This window comes from Salvelinus sp. IW2-2015, linkage group LG37 (genome assembly GCF_002910315.2).
Source record: "Salvelinus sp. IW2-2015 linkage group LG37, ASM291031v2, whole genome shotgun sequence".
Taxonomy (NCBI): domain Eukaryota; kingdom Metazoa; phylum Chordata; class Actinopteri; order Salmoniformes; family Salmonidae; genus Salvelinus; species Salvelinus sp. IW2-2015.
In genome coordinates this window covers 5,009,168-5,022,587 of record NC_036876.1, presented here as the reverse complement: position 1 = coordinate 5,022,587, position 13,420 = coordinate 5,009,168, and the positions used below count along the sequence as shown (strand labels likewise).

The following is a 13,420-nucleotide window of genomic DNA, read 5'->3' as shown; positions in this document are numbered from 1 at the left end:
CGAGAGAGATGGAGAAACGAGAGAATACTCTCCTAGCTTTAAGTGTGTAGACTCAAGCTTTTAGTCAGAACGTGGTGTTAGTTTGGTTGTGGGTTTTTGAGTCAGAGTCTTCGTTGAGGGTTGTTAGGTCTGGATGGTATGATGTTATGGATAAAAAGAGTTGATGTGGCTGATATGGCTATGTAGAGAATAATGAGGAGTGTGGTTTAGATGTGTAGAAGCGGTAGAGAGAGATTATGTGGATAGAGGGCACCAGTAGATGAGAAGAGAGGAGGTGGTACACAGAAGAGAACAGCGAGGGGGGGGGGGGGGGGTTTGAACAGAACAACAGATCAATCAGTTGTGGTGAGAGCTGGGAGCTCAGGTTCAGTTTTGTGTGTTCAGGTTGCGCGAGTGGTGAAATTCTCGATTGCAACAGGATAAGGAAGAGAAACGAAATGATTTCACAGCGGGAATAATAAGTAGGAGATTTAAGTGGCGCTTTGAAGCGGTGGGGAGCTCTAGTACTAGGTTGTCGCTATTAGGATAGGGGCATACCAACAGAGTATGCACGCACACAGGTTGTTTGTGACGGCTCATTTCGTATGAGACAGCTCGAATTTTGCACTAAAATTTGCAGCTCAAATTTGTCCACTATAGAATGGGGTCAAAGCTAAGCTTACACTACTACCAATAGTTATTTATGAAGATTTGGGTTAAAAGTCCCCATTTTCTGCGCAGTTCGGAAGTCCCAGTTGTTGTTATTGAATGTTCCTAAATCTTATTCTAACTTTTAAACAGAGATACTTATATATTATGTCTTGCAATATTGAAGAAGCATTCCTGTAACTGGTTGCATCACTGTTGTGTGTGTGTGTGCTGGCTTTCTCGTGCGACCGCTTAAGTGACACTACATAGCGGGTAGTGCGTACAGGGGCCAGTACATACTGGGATGTTCAGTTGGCGTGTTGGACTGATCATCGGCAGTTAAGATACCTCAATATCAAAGGCTCGTTTGTGTATTGTTCCTAGTTGTTTGTAGAGCGGCCTAAAAATTGTCAAAATCTCAGCACCCTAGTATAGACTCGTTTCTCTCTAAATAAGATCTAGGACCAAAAAGCTTCTCACAGCTTTTACCCCCAATCCATAAAACTCATGAACAGTTAATCAAATGGGCTACTCGGACTAATTAGGCATTGTTACCCTCTCGTTTACACTCTGCTCTCTTCTGTTTACCATATTAGGCATTGTCACTTTAATTATAACATCTTCATGTACACACACCAAAGATTGAGACATGGGACGGAAGGTTCACTTCAAGCAGAAACAAGTTGACCCTATGTGCATACTGCTAAATGCCAACACTCCAAGTGGTTTAAGGGGAACATTTAAATGTCTTGGAATGGCCATAGTCAAACCAGAACTCAAGCCAATTGGAGAATGCTGTGTTATGACTTTAAAGTTATAAACACCAGTCTGTCAGCACCCTGGCGTAGTATTCTTTGTTTTCTTTTTATTATTTTAGTTACGAGTAAGGGTGTGACATGGAATGTATGATGTTTTTGGAGTGTCTAAGGGTGTTGTATGTTTAGGAGGTTAAAATAGAGTAGAATGGTTTTGTGTTTAAGATAGGTGTCTAGCTGTGTTAATGGTTGCCTGAAATGGTTTCGTCATCAGAGACAGATGTCTTAATTGATCTCTGAATTGCGGAGCCATATTATAAAGGGCAGCATAGCACTAAGGTAATGGTGGGTAATTGATCTATGTTGTACGTTTGTTAGACCTGTGTTTGCTGCAGCTTACGTACATTAAGCTTCACGATTTGTTTGTTGTTTTGTTTCAGTTTGTTATTAGCGTTTGTTACGTTAGTGGTTGTTGTATTTTTGCTTGCGTGGTTTTTTCCTTTCTCTACAATAAATAGAGAAGATGTATTTTGGCACGCAAGCTGCGCCTTGGTCCAATCATTCTCAGCAAGACGATCGTGACAGAATGATTACACCAGAACTCCGGACCAAGCAGCGTGTAAAGCGTGCACAAAGATATATGGTCATGGAGCAGGATCTGGGCTACACTATCGATAGGAGGAGATCGACAGGTGGCGATTCGGACCCAGGGCGAGGTCGCGGAGGCCAACGCCTGGATTTCTCTGGCGGCAAGTGCGAGGGAGGGATTACAAGGCGAATGGAAGACAGCACCGAGACGACGGTAAGGTCAAGCCTGTAGTCAAACCCAAAAATCTTGGGGGGCGCCAAAAGGAGAGTGTGGCGAGAGTCACGGTAGCGAACCTGCGCCTACTCCCTAGTACTCACGTAGGGAGAGGGAGAGTAGGGCAGACACCGATGTTTATACGTCGTAAAAGACGGCAAGGTGTCTCTGTACGTGTGATAGCCGGATAGCATAACATACCAGCTCCATCGTAGATCTGCCGGGGGCGAGACTTTGAGTATAGAGCGCCAGTGACATGAAGCGGCATCCAACCGCGTCTGGTCTCAGTGCGTCTCCATCGGCGCGGCATTACATGCACCAGGCCCTTACCGCATGCGTTGTCCCCCAGTTTCGGCCACACTAGCCGCGGGCGGGTTATTCCACCTGCCCGCACTGGTCGAGAGCGACCAGGGAGCATACAACCAGTAGGTTGGGCAGCTCAGTGCTCAGGGACGCGGTACGCACTGCACCGGATCCGGTATTTCCGGCCCATATCCCGCCCCAAGCCGTACCACCATGCCATACACCGCACAGGCTTCCTGTGCGTCTCCAGAGCCCTGCTTCCATCTGCACACGCCAACTAGCCCTACTGGGTGCGGTGTCTCCAGCCGATTACCACCAGATGCAACTACACCACCACCAAGCTCCCTGCTGGCAGTTCTCCAGGGTCCAGTATGCCTGTTCCTTCTCCCCCACTAGCCTGAGGTGCGTGTCCTTAGCCTGGTACCTCCTACGTATCCGGCACCACGCACTCAGGGAAACAGATGTCGCCTCAGCCGGCCAGAAACTGCCGTTCTGCCAAGCAACCGTCAGAGCTGCGCCGCTCATGCCAAGCGCCGTCGGAGCTGCCCGTTGCCAAGCGCGTCCGAAGCGTCCACCTGTCTGCCCAGCGCCTGTCTGAGCCAGTCCGTGACTGCCCAGCGCCGTCTGACGGCGTCGTCTGCCAGCGACGTCTGAGCCGTTCCGTACTGACCAGCGCGCGTCTGAGCCGTCCGAGTCTGCCCACAGCCGTCTTGAGCGTACGTCTGCCAGCACGCCGTTCTGAAGCCGTCCTTCTGCCCAGCGCCGTCTGAGCGCCGTAAAACTGTCCGAGCCGTCAGCACCGTTACGATCAGTCCAGAGAGCCGCCAGAGCACCAGTCAGCCAGGAGTCCGCCAGAGGCCCCACGTCCAGACCGCAAGTGCGAAAGCAGATCCGCCAGAGCCGCAACCAGTTCCAGGATCGCCAGAGCCGCCAACAGCAACCAGACCCAACGCCGAATCCGCCAGACCGCCAGCCAGCCAGGATGCCGCCGCCCTCAACCGAGAGCCGCAGAGCCCAGACCAGCCAGGAATCCGCCAGAGCGCCAGCCAGCCAGGATCGCGCAGAATCGCCCAGCCAGCCAGGAACCGCGCAGATCGCGCCAGCCCAGCCAGGCAGCCGCCAGATTCCGTCACAGCCAGGGAGCAGCCAATCCGTCAGCCAAGCCAGGAGAAGCCGAGGATCCGTCAAGCAGCCAGGAAAGCAGGACAGGATCGTCAGCCAGCCAGGAGCAGCCAGATCGTCTGTAGCAAGGATAACCAGACCCGGTCACAGCCAAGATCCGTCAGGCGCAGCAGGAAGCGACGCCAGATCCGTCAGCCAGCCACGGAGCAGACCAGATCCGTAACAGCCACGCCAGGAGCAGCCAAGATCGATCAGCCAGCACGATCAGCCAGATCCGTCCCCGTCGGAGCTGGCCATTCCAGTCATGAGGCTGCCCATCCAGTCAACTCAGATGGTCAGCTACCCCTCGTCCGGAGCTACCCCTCAGTCGGAAAGCGCTACCCTAGTCAGCTACATCCAGCCGAGCTCCGCTTCAGCCGTAGCTACCACTCAGTCTCGGAGGCTACCCTCTCACCTAACTAGCCGGTGGCGCCCTCTGGGTGGTCTTACAGTCCGGGCACTGCTACCAATGGGTCCGCCGTCCAGAGGCGCACCAAGCGGGTATTGACATGGGTGCGATGTGGGGGCTCGTCCGCGCGCCGTGCACGCCGCATGGATGGGGCCCCCCGGACACCTCCCTTCTTTTCAGGTTCTGCCGCCGGAGTTCCGCACACTATGGGGGGGTATGAGTCAACACTGCTGGCACTATAGTATTCTTATTTCTTTATTATTTAGATTAGGTCAGGTGTGACATGAGGATGTATTGTTTTTGTAGTGATTAGGGTGGTTGTATGGTTGGTGGGAGGTTAGATAGAGTAAACTGGTTTGGCTGTAGTATAGCGTGTCTAGCGAGTGTGTCTTACTGGGTGCTGCTGGAATGGTCTCTCTTAAGATCAGAGAGACAGATGTCATTAATATAGATCTCTGATTGGAGCCATATGTTAAGGCAGGCCATAGGCAGCGTAGTAGGTTAGATGTGGGAATTGTAATAGTTTGGTACGTTGTAGCCGTTTGTGTGCACTACTACGTCATAGCTCAACGAATTCTCATTGTTTCAGATTTGTATATACTGTTGGTACTACTTAGTGGTTTTGTATATTTTCTGTGTGTTTTTTCACTTTCTCTACAATAAAGGAAATTGATTTTGCCACACGTGCGCCTATGATCCATCAATTTTTCTCAGCTAAGACGATCGTGACACAAGTCGACCCATACCAACTTGAGAGAGCTGGAGGCAGTTTTGCACGTTGAATAATGGGGCAAAATCAGGCTGGACTAAGATGAGCCAAAGCTTACAGCGAGACATACCCCAAGAGAGCATCCAATCTGTATTGTCTGACAAAAAGGTGTCACTACAAAGTATTGCCTGTGGGGGGGGGATAGTTATGCAGACGCTCAAGTCAAGTTTTATTTCTTGTTCTCTTATTTCTGATTTGTTTTCACAAATAGAAACATATTTCTGCATTTTCAAAGTGGTAGGCATGTTGTGTAAAATCAACTATACACCCACCCAAAAATAATGTATTTTAATTCCAGGTTGTAAGCAACAAAAATGGAAAAATTACCAAATGGGTGAGTACCACTCAATGTAAAGCATACGCAAATAGAATAGTAGAACGATTCCTAACTTGCCCGCAGTTTAGCAGTATTACGATTTAAATCTGCTTGAAAATCTATGTAAGACCTGAAAATTGTTACGATAGAAATTAACACACAATAGACAGCTTGATGAATTTGAAAAATAATATAATGGCAAATGCTTACCCAATGCAGGTGTGGTAAAGCTCTGTACGGTGATCTTAACAAAATACTCACAGGTGTAATCGCTGCGCAAACAGGTGATTCCTACGACATGTAATTCGATCAGACGGGGACTTGAATACTTAACGAGTTCTTGAATAAGTCAATAATAGACCTTCACCTGCAATGCAGTATGTTTGTGTTCATTTTCTTTGAAACTTTTTACAAGTTAGAATTTTCTACCGGTCTTTGACATAATAAGTAACTTTAGTTATGTACGTTAATAATTAAAAGACATTAAATATTTCTATCGGAATTTGTAACCACAACATGTGGAAAAAAGTCAAAAGGGGTGTGAATACTTCTGAAAGAACTGTACACCCTCAGTGATCAGAAACCACACATGTGTCTATCCACACACTCTTTTATCTGCATGATAAAACACCAGACAAAGACTTTGCTGACTCAATTAAGATAGTTAAACTATTGTATGTGTAAAAATACTAACAATGCTAAACACTTTAAATTCCCAAAAGGCATTCACAGTGGAAATTATGCACATACTTTTAACTACAATTTTTTTTAAACTTTATTTATACATTTGTCAACTCTATCCATAATGAAAAACCTCTATCACCAGCTGAACACATGCCCTACAAAACCAAACTTCATCAGTATCCATGTTCACACAGTGCTATTATTAATGTAATAACATAAAACAGGTCAGGCAATATCAGTGCTTGGCGGAAAGCAAGTTATACATAATATTGATATTGGCCTAGCTAGATCTATTCTCTGGTGTGTAGATGAGATTAAGATGGTCAGACACAGAAGAAATGCAAATTCTATGATGGAGAGAAGACGCAGGATTCATCATCTTAGTGGATCAGAACTGAAATGATACAAATTCTCAGCGCATAGGTTTATATTAGATAGCTCTTTATTTCTAATCTGTAGGTAATTTCATAGGTACATCATTATAATCTAATCTATCTGCTAATATTTCACTTAAAAATAATACAAGAACAACAATACTTTTTCTAGTGCTTCTGTAGAGGTCCTTGTATACATCTTCGGACCTTTTAGAACAATTAGGTGAGTTAAATATTTACTGTTATTCAAACTGTCATACATAGATATTGATTCCAACATAATCAAAATATATCCTGATTACCTAGAATACAATGTATTGTGCATTTGTGTCATAAGCAGACAATTTCTTGAAAAGATTACCATTGGACACTTCAGCAGACAATCGCGTTGAGTTGAGATGAAAATAGTTATCCGACATTGTTCCACAGAAGTACAGACCAAGATCAGCTAACACCACCTCTGTGAGTATGTGAGAAGGATGTATCTATTGGTGAAAGTACACATTTTCATATGATTGACTGAAACACCATTTATGATGATATGAAATGAGCACTGAGAGCTCCACCACTAGATGTGATGCACAGTGGAGTTTCTGAGCTGTTGACAATTGGTTGCAACTGTCAAGGACCGGTGCGAGAAACAGTCACATATAATGGGCAGAACAAACCAGAAGATCTGAGGCAGCAGGCACAGCATTATGGAGGAATGGTGGTTTATAAAAAATAGATATTTTTCCAAAATACAAAGAAAATCCACAAAGTGGTAAAAACAGCAAGGGAAAAAACAAACCTCAAAAGACCAATCCAAAATACACGAGAACAAAACCAGAGAACCTCTGGAAAATCCAACAAGAGAAAAATGATCACAAAGGCTGGGGCTGGGTGCTAACATACAAACACTGAGCAAGGAACTGAGGAACACACAGGGTTTAAATACTAACAAGGGAATGACTTACAGGTGCAAACAATAATTAGGGCAAGAAAAACAAAAGGTACAAAAAAGGTGCAAGGGGGACATCTAGTGAACAAAACCTGAACAGTCCTGGCCAAAACCTGACAGAACCAGCCAACTTGTCCTGGGGTTTTAAGGACATTGATGCACTGCAGGGTGACATTTTCCCCTGAATGGACCACCACTAAGTGTGGCGGAGAGACAGACACAACATGGGTCAGATCTGAAAGAGAACAAAAGTTACGGGAGAGTTGTGAGTAAAACGTATTCTTCATGCACATTATATACACACCTAAACACAGGAACAACTATGTGAGAGACCAAATCTACTGATGAATCACAAAATCTGAACTGAAGACACAGTCACTTACAGAATCCGTAGAGGACAAGAGCTGGTATATACATGCGTTCCATTCTGTGTTTAGATTTACACTGCCAGACCATGAAGGAAGGACTGAATCTTCAAATAAGAGAGATGAAAGTAATTTGTGATTATGGGCGGGACATAGAATGACAACCATAGCTGCAGATAATGACAACAGATACAATTAATCTTATCTCAACCACTGATTTTCCACCCTTGTATTTGGTTTGATAGAGAGAATGATAAGATGTTTTAATTATAGGTTGTGGTTTATCATCAGAAAGGGTTGCAGAATTTTAAATAGTCAGAATTGATCAAACGTATTTCAAGAGACCAGTTAGTTAATTTTAAGGTAATAACCTTGAAAAGGGTCTGGATGACAGTAAATATTCCAAATCTAAATCTGTTCTCACAGGGAGAATCCCCTCACTGTTGTGTTTATTTATTTTAGTGGGCTTTAGGACCTCCTGGAGTGGTTAACTATTGGCTGGCATTGGTGGTGGTTGGCCAATAGGGGGAACTCTTCTTACTGCACCTATAGATCGATGAATTTAGGAACTCCTGCGATTGCCAGGAGCAGTGGCTTGTACTTCACCAATAGTATACCTTAAAGGCAATGGCTTACCATGGCTTTWGGACCTAGGCCTTCAGAGGGGTAAAACATCTTCCAAACATCGTACAAAACTCAAAATCAAGATAAACAGAGACAGCACCCGCACTAACGTTAGCAGCAACAGCAGCCATATTGCTTACAAAATCTATGGTAGCCTAACACCATCACTACGACCAAAAGAGACAACAGTGACACATGAAAGGATGTGAGTTTGACAGGCCCGTGATGCTGAAAGGACAACGACCGTAATACCAGCTCACTCCATGTAGGAGATTGCACTTTCTGTAAAACACATAGACTTATAGAAAGACAGCAGTCACACACAGCATGATGTTAAAGAATAAGCAGTCCATTCACGAGGACATAATAAGCCAGTAGGTCCCAATCATAAGAACAAAAAAACACAACCATTAGGCTAAGCATTTACCAATCGAAATGTACAACTATTACTTCCCATTGCAAACATCGTTAAATGCAACAATGTTTCACACTTATAACACATTATTTTCAAAGAGATAGTTAACAACAGCAAGTGAGCTGCAATAAAAAAAACACTCACCAGATGATGATCATTTGAAACAACTTCTTGTTGAATGTTAATCTTCAAAAGGATGAAGCTAACAATCTTGGGGTTTAAACTCACAGCAGCATAGTTCAACACGTCCCTCTCTTGGTGCTGTGTGAGAAGTGGAGTCATAAACAAGACATTATACTGGTTACATCCACTACATGAACCATTTTGATACATGTATACCAGGCTACAGATAAGAGCCCTACCCACCCAGGTACACCCTGACCCCTGATATGGCGTGAAATTATGTGCTAAAGTTTACCTGATGACTAGTGGGTTGGTGATTTATCAGTTGATTCTTCAGGTTAAAAACAAAAGTAAAATTAAATTAAGTGCAGTACACAAGAAATCTTATTGAAACGGAACACGTACACCTTCCTAATATTTAGTTGCACCCCCTTGGTGGCACAAAACCGGTGCGCCTGCACCTACTATATGCCCGTTCAAAGGCACTTAAATCTTTTGTCTTGCCATTCACCCTCTGAATGGCACACATATACACAATCCATGTCTAAATTGTCTAAGACTTAAAAATCCTTCTTTAAGCTTTCTCCTCCCTTCATCTACACTGATTGAAGTGGATTTAACAGATGACATCAATAAGGGAGATAGCTGTCGCATGATTCACCTGGTCAGTCTATGCCATGGAAAGAGCAGGTAGATCTAATCGTATTTAGTAACACTCCAATTGAAATTTTCCTTTCACATGAAGACATCTTCAAACATTACTGTGAAACATGACATAACAGTTAGACTGTTAGTTAGTATTAATATGCATGTTCTGGACCTTTACGCCCTCTGGTCCTTTCCTTGCATATCCCCCATGTCAGTATGTTTGATGCAAGCAGTGCAAGAACCGTAGGATTCAGGGGAAAATTATACTCTGAAACCAAAGGTTTTGATGATTTAAATGTTTTATTGTAGGAATATCAGGTAATAGTAAAATGTCTCTTACCATGCAGGTTACAAATATGCCTCCTATTAAACTCTGGAATGGTAAATTGGTGAAATAAGTGAAAGAAAGTACAGAAGTTCATTATATACCGCAATATACATGTATGAATTGTATCAATAAAGGTGTACATCCTATAAGCAGAGAAATATATAAGTGTGACTTACCCATCACCGTGAGAAGTGGAAGTATCATACACAGTGCCATGATCTTCTTTGATGTTGTCATCCTCTTTACTAACTGTGTCTTAAGTGGAAAAAGTCTACCATGTAGACAACACTTCTACAATGGGCTTATTGGTGATTGGTCGGACTGGACACATGCGTCATTTTTGTAAATGCATTATTCAGCTCACCATGGTCTAACTGAAAACCACTCATATAATCAATGTTTAAAGTGGACCAATGCTTATTTTATAGGATATTTTGTGCAGGTTGGGTGAACGACATTTTTTGTGTTTTGATGATGATTGTGTAGATTGTGTAGATTGTGTAGATTGCAAGTACTGTCTGGACAAAGATGTCCAATCCTGAGGTTTCACTGTGGAAAGAAAAATATAAATGTCCATCAGTAAATGGGTTTAAAGTAATACTGTTGTCTGGTAAGCATGCAGTACATTTCAAGCATACATTACATATACAGTGCATACCTTAATATGCTATTGGTATCAAACTTAGTTGTGATAGTGTTGTGATAGAGTTGGCCCCACCCCATACAGCAGTTACAGTTCTCCTGATGACCTATAGGAGGTCTGTTTGGTTTACAACAGGGTGAACAGGGATGGAGCATCATGAGTGTATATGTGGGAATCACTGACAGCGTGAAACAACTCTATTTATATGTCAGTCTCATTAACTATCATTCACAGAATCATGCTCTAACTGAAGTGTAACACCTGACAGTTTAGTAGGGGTCAGGGGTCAGGGGTGTACCTGGGTTGGTAGGGCTCTTATCTGTAGCCTAGTATACATGTATACAACTTCTACTTTAAATCAACTATCGTAGTTCAAGAATGAACACGAACATGCTTTTTAGTCCAGGACTAGTCATAATCTGTGTCTGGGAAACTGGCCCATGTGATAAGATAGAGGCTATATAGCATGCAGTATGTCAGTGGACTGTGTTTCTAATTGTCATGGTTGTGATCAACAATGTAAACATGAGAGAAAACACACTGACACCACATAGACATCCTGCTGAAACTACATAGTGAGTGAAAGGCCAACCAGGCCTGTCCAAAGCAGAGACAGCGTCATTTTGAGCTCACATTAGACCAAAGTGTTCAGGTAACTGTGAACAGCTCACTGAGTGCATGATGTGAGGGTGTGTTTAGCATGGTAACAGTAGGTTGTCTCTGCAGAAACCCTCTGCACAAACATTCATACAGACATACTGTATATACAGAACAAGAGAAGGAAGAATTCTATTTTAGTCCGTATCAGTTGTTAAAATTGATATTTATTCATGCAATAAGAAGGCACATTTTGTACACATGGATTTCAGGAGAGCAGTTCAATCAATTAACACATACAGTATAATGAAGGATGATGATGATCAATTGAATTAGTCGCAGGCTAATACTTTTCAAATGCAATATGAGCAACAAAGCAGTCTCAATAAATCAGAATTTGCAATGCATAGCAATGATACAATATCTCCAACTTTATTCCAAAACCCATCTCTAGTCTATTGACACTGGTCTTATCTTTATCTATTTCCTGGTGATGTAGATGATGGTGAAGATGATCAGACAGCAGAGGAGAATTCCAGTTCTTATGATGGAGAGAAGGACCAGGATTTCCATCTGTGGATCAATGCCACAATCTGAAATAATAAAATTGCTCTTTAAATGCCATAGACTTGTAATGAACACGATAGGAGAGAGAGCTGGTTTCAAGAGCAGAGCGCAGCAGGTGTTTATTGGAAGGAACCATGGGAGGAGGCAGGTAGCTGGGTCCAGGGGCAGGCAGAAGGTCATACACGGTTGGTACAAAATGGCAACAGTACAGGCAGGGAATAGGCAAAAGGCGTCGTGAGTGAGGCAGGCAAAAACTATCATACACGGGAGGAGCGCAGGACGAGAAAAACCAGCGCTCCGAAAGAAGTTTGTCTCAAAGCAAACAATACCTCACAGTGATGGGGTGCAAGGAACTGAACTAAATAGTGTGGGATGATGACATGCAGGTGTGTGAACAGGTGATTAGAATTCCGGTCCTCTAGTTTCATGGGGTAGTTTTAGCGATGAGTCCCTCATCCATCAGTCAGAAGAATGGTCTCACTGTCAGCTAACGTTGGAGACACAGTGTTTTGCTGCTGCTTCAACAAGGCGACGTGGGAGTAAGTGTTTCTCCTGGTACAAGCAAACTTTGAAAATATTCTCAGCTCATCTCGACCATCTATAAGTTGGACAAGAATGCAACATTTTACCAGGAGTTTAAGAATAACCTCGCTTCTCAGTGGAAGGTGGCCAAGGAAAGAATAATCTAATGATCGCAGCGTTGAACTCTCTGATCAGGCACATACTACTGTGGAAGTTCTTATGGAAACAATCTTGGATTTGGAAAGGAGTCATTCTCAATCATAAAAGGTAAAGAGAAAGTCATTATTATTAACTTTTTGTAAATAAGAAAATACAGATATGCACTGTAAATCAAATTATTCTCAGATGAGATCTTTATTGAATAAATGTGAGTTACAAACTTGCCACAGGTTTTCTAGGGAGATTAAATTGTTTTTTTTGGCCTTCTTGTCAGGATCAGATTGAGGCAATATGACTATACTTCAGCAGCCTGTGTCTGAGTCAGTCCAGCCAGGAGACTCTGTGACTCTGAACTGTCAATACACTGAGACTGTGCAGGAGAACACAGTGTGTCTATTGGTTCAGACATGGCTCAGGAGATCCCGTCCGGAATCATTTACACCCATGGAGACAGGAGTGGTCAGTGTTGAGAAGAGCCCTGAGGCTGGTCTCCTACACAGAGCTGTGTCTACACCTCCGCAAGAGGAACCTCAGCCTTTCTGATGCTGGGACTTACTACTCGCGCTGTGGCCTCATGTGGGGGATACTGTTTGGGAACGGGACCAAAGCTGGATGTTGAAGGTAGACTACTTTCCTAATGTATATGTATTATTAAAACAAACATTACGGTGAATTATTGATTCGCGGTATCGACTACTGACCTTACAATATAGTGGGGGGATACAATACAGCACTGAGTATACCAAACATCAGGAACATCTTCTAATGTTGAATATTTAAATTGCTCCACTCCCCTTACCTTTTGCCCTCAGAACAAGCCACAATTAGTCGTGCATGGACTATAAAAGGTGTGAATGCGTTCCACAGGGATGCTGGCCATCTTGACTCCAATCCTCCAGAGTTGTCTCAAGTTTGCTTGATGTCCTTTGGGTGGTGGACCATTGTTGATACACAACAGGAAACTGTTGAGGTTGAAAAACCTGCAGCGTTGCAGTTTGACAGAAATCGGTGCGCTGCACCTACTACCATCCCTTTCAAGGCACTTAAATTTTTGTCTTGCCCATCACCTCTGAATCAACAATCCATGTGTCAATTGTTCAAGCTTAAAATCTTCTTTAACCTGTCTGCTCCCTTCATCTACACTATTGAAGTGGATTTAACAATACATCAATACGAGATCATAGCTTTCACCTGGTCGAGTCTTGTAACGTCTGCGACCAACTCCACTCCCAAACACTTAGTCCCGGACACAGCCACTTTCCAGCTCACTCTCCAGATCCAAATCAACT

General features: G+C 43.5%; 1 protein-coding gene and 1 pseudogene across 1 annotated transcript in view; both read right to left on the bottom strand.

Moving 5' to 3' along the window:
* LOC139023861 (uncharacterized) overlaps positions 1 to 13,420 on the bottom strand; it is an 87,562-nt gene that overhangs the window by 43,544 nt on the left and 30,598 nt on the right. The window lies entirely within an intron of this gene.
* LOC111960264 (uncharacterized) overlaps positions 13,369 to 13,420 on the bottom strand; it is an 18,477-nt pseudogene continuing 18,425 nt past the window's right edge.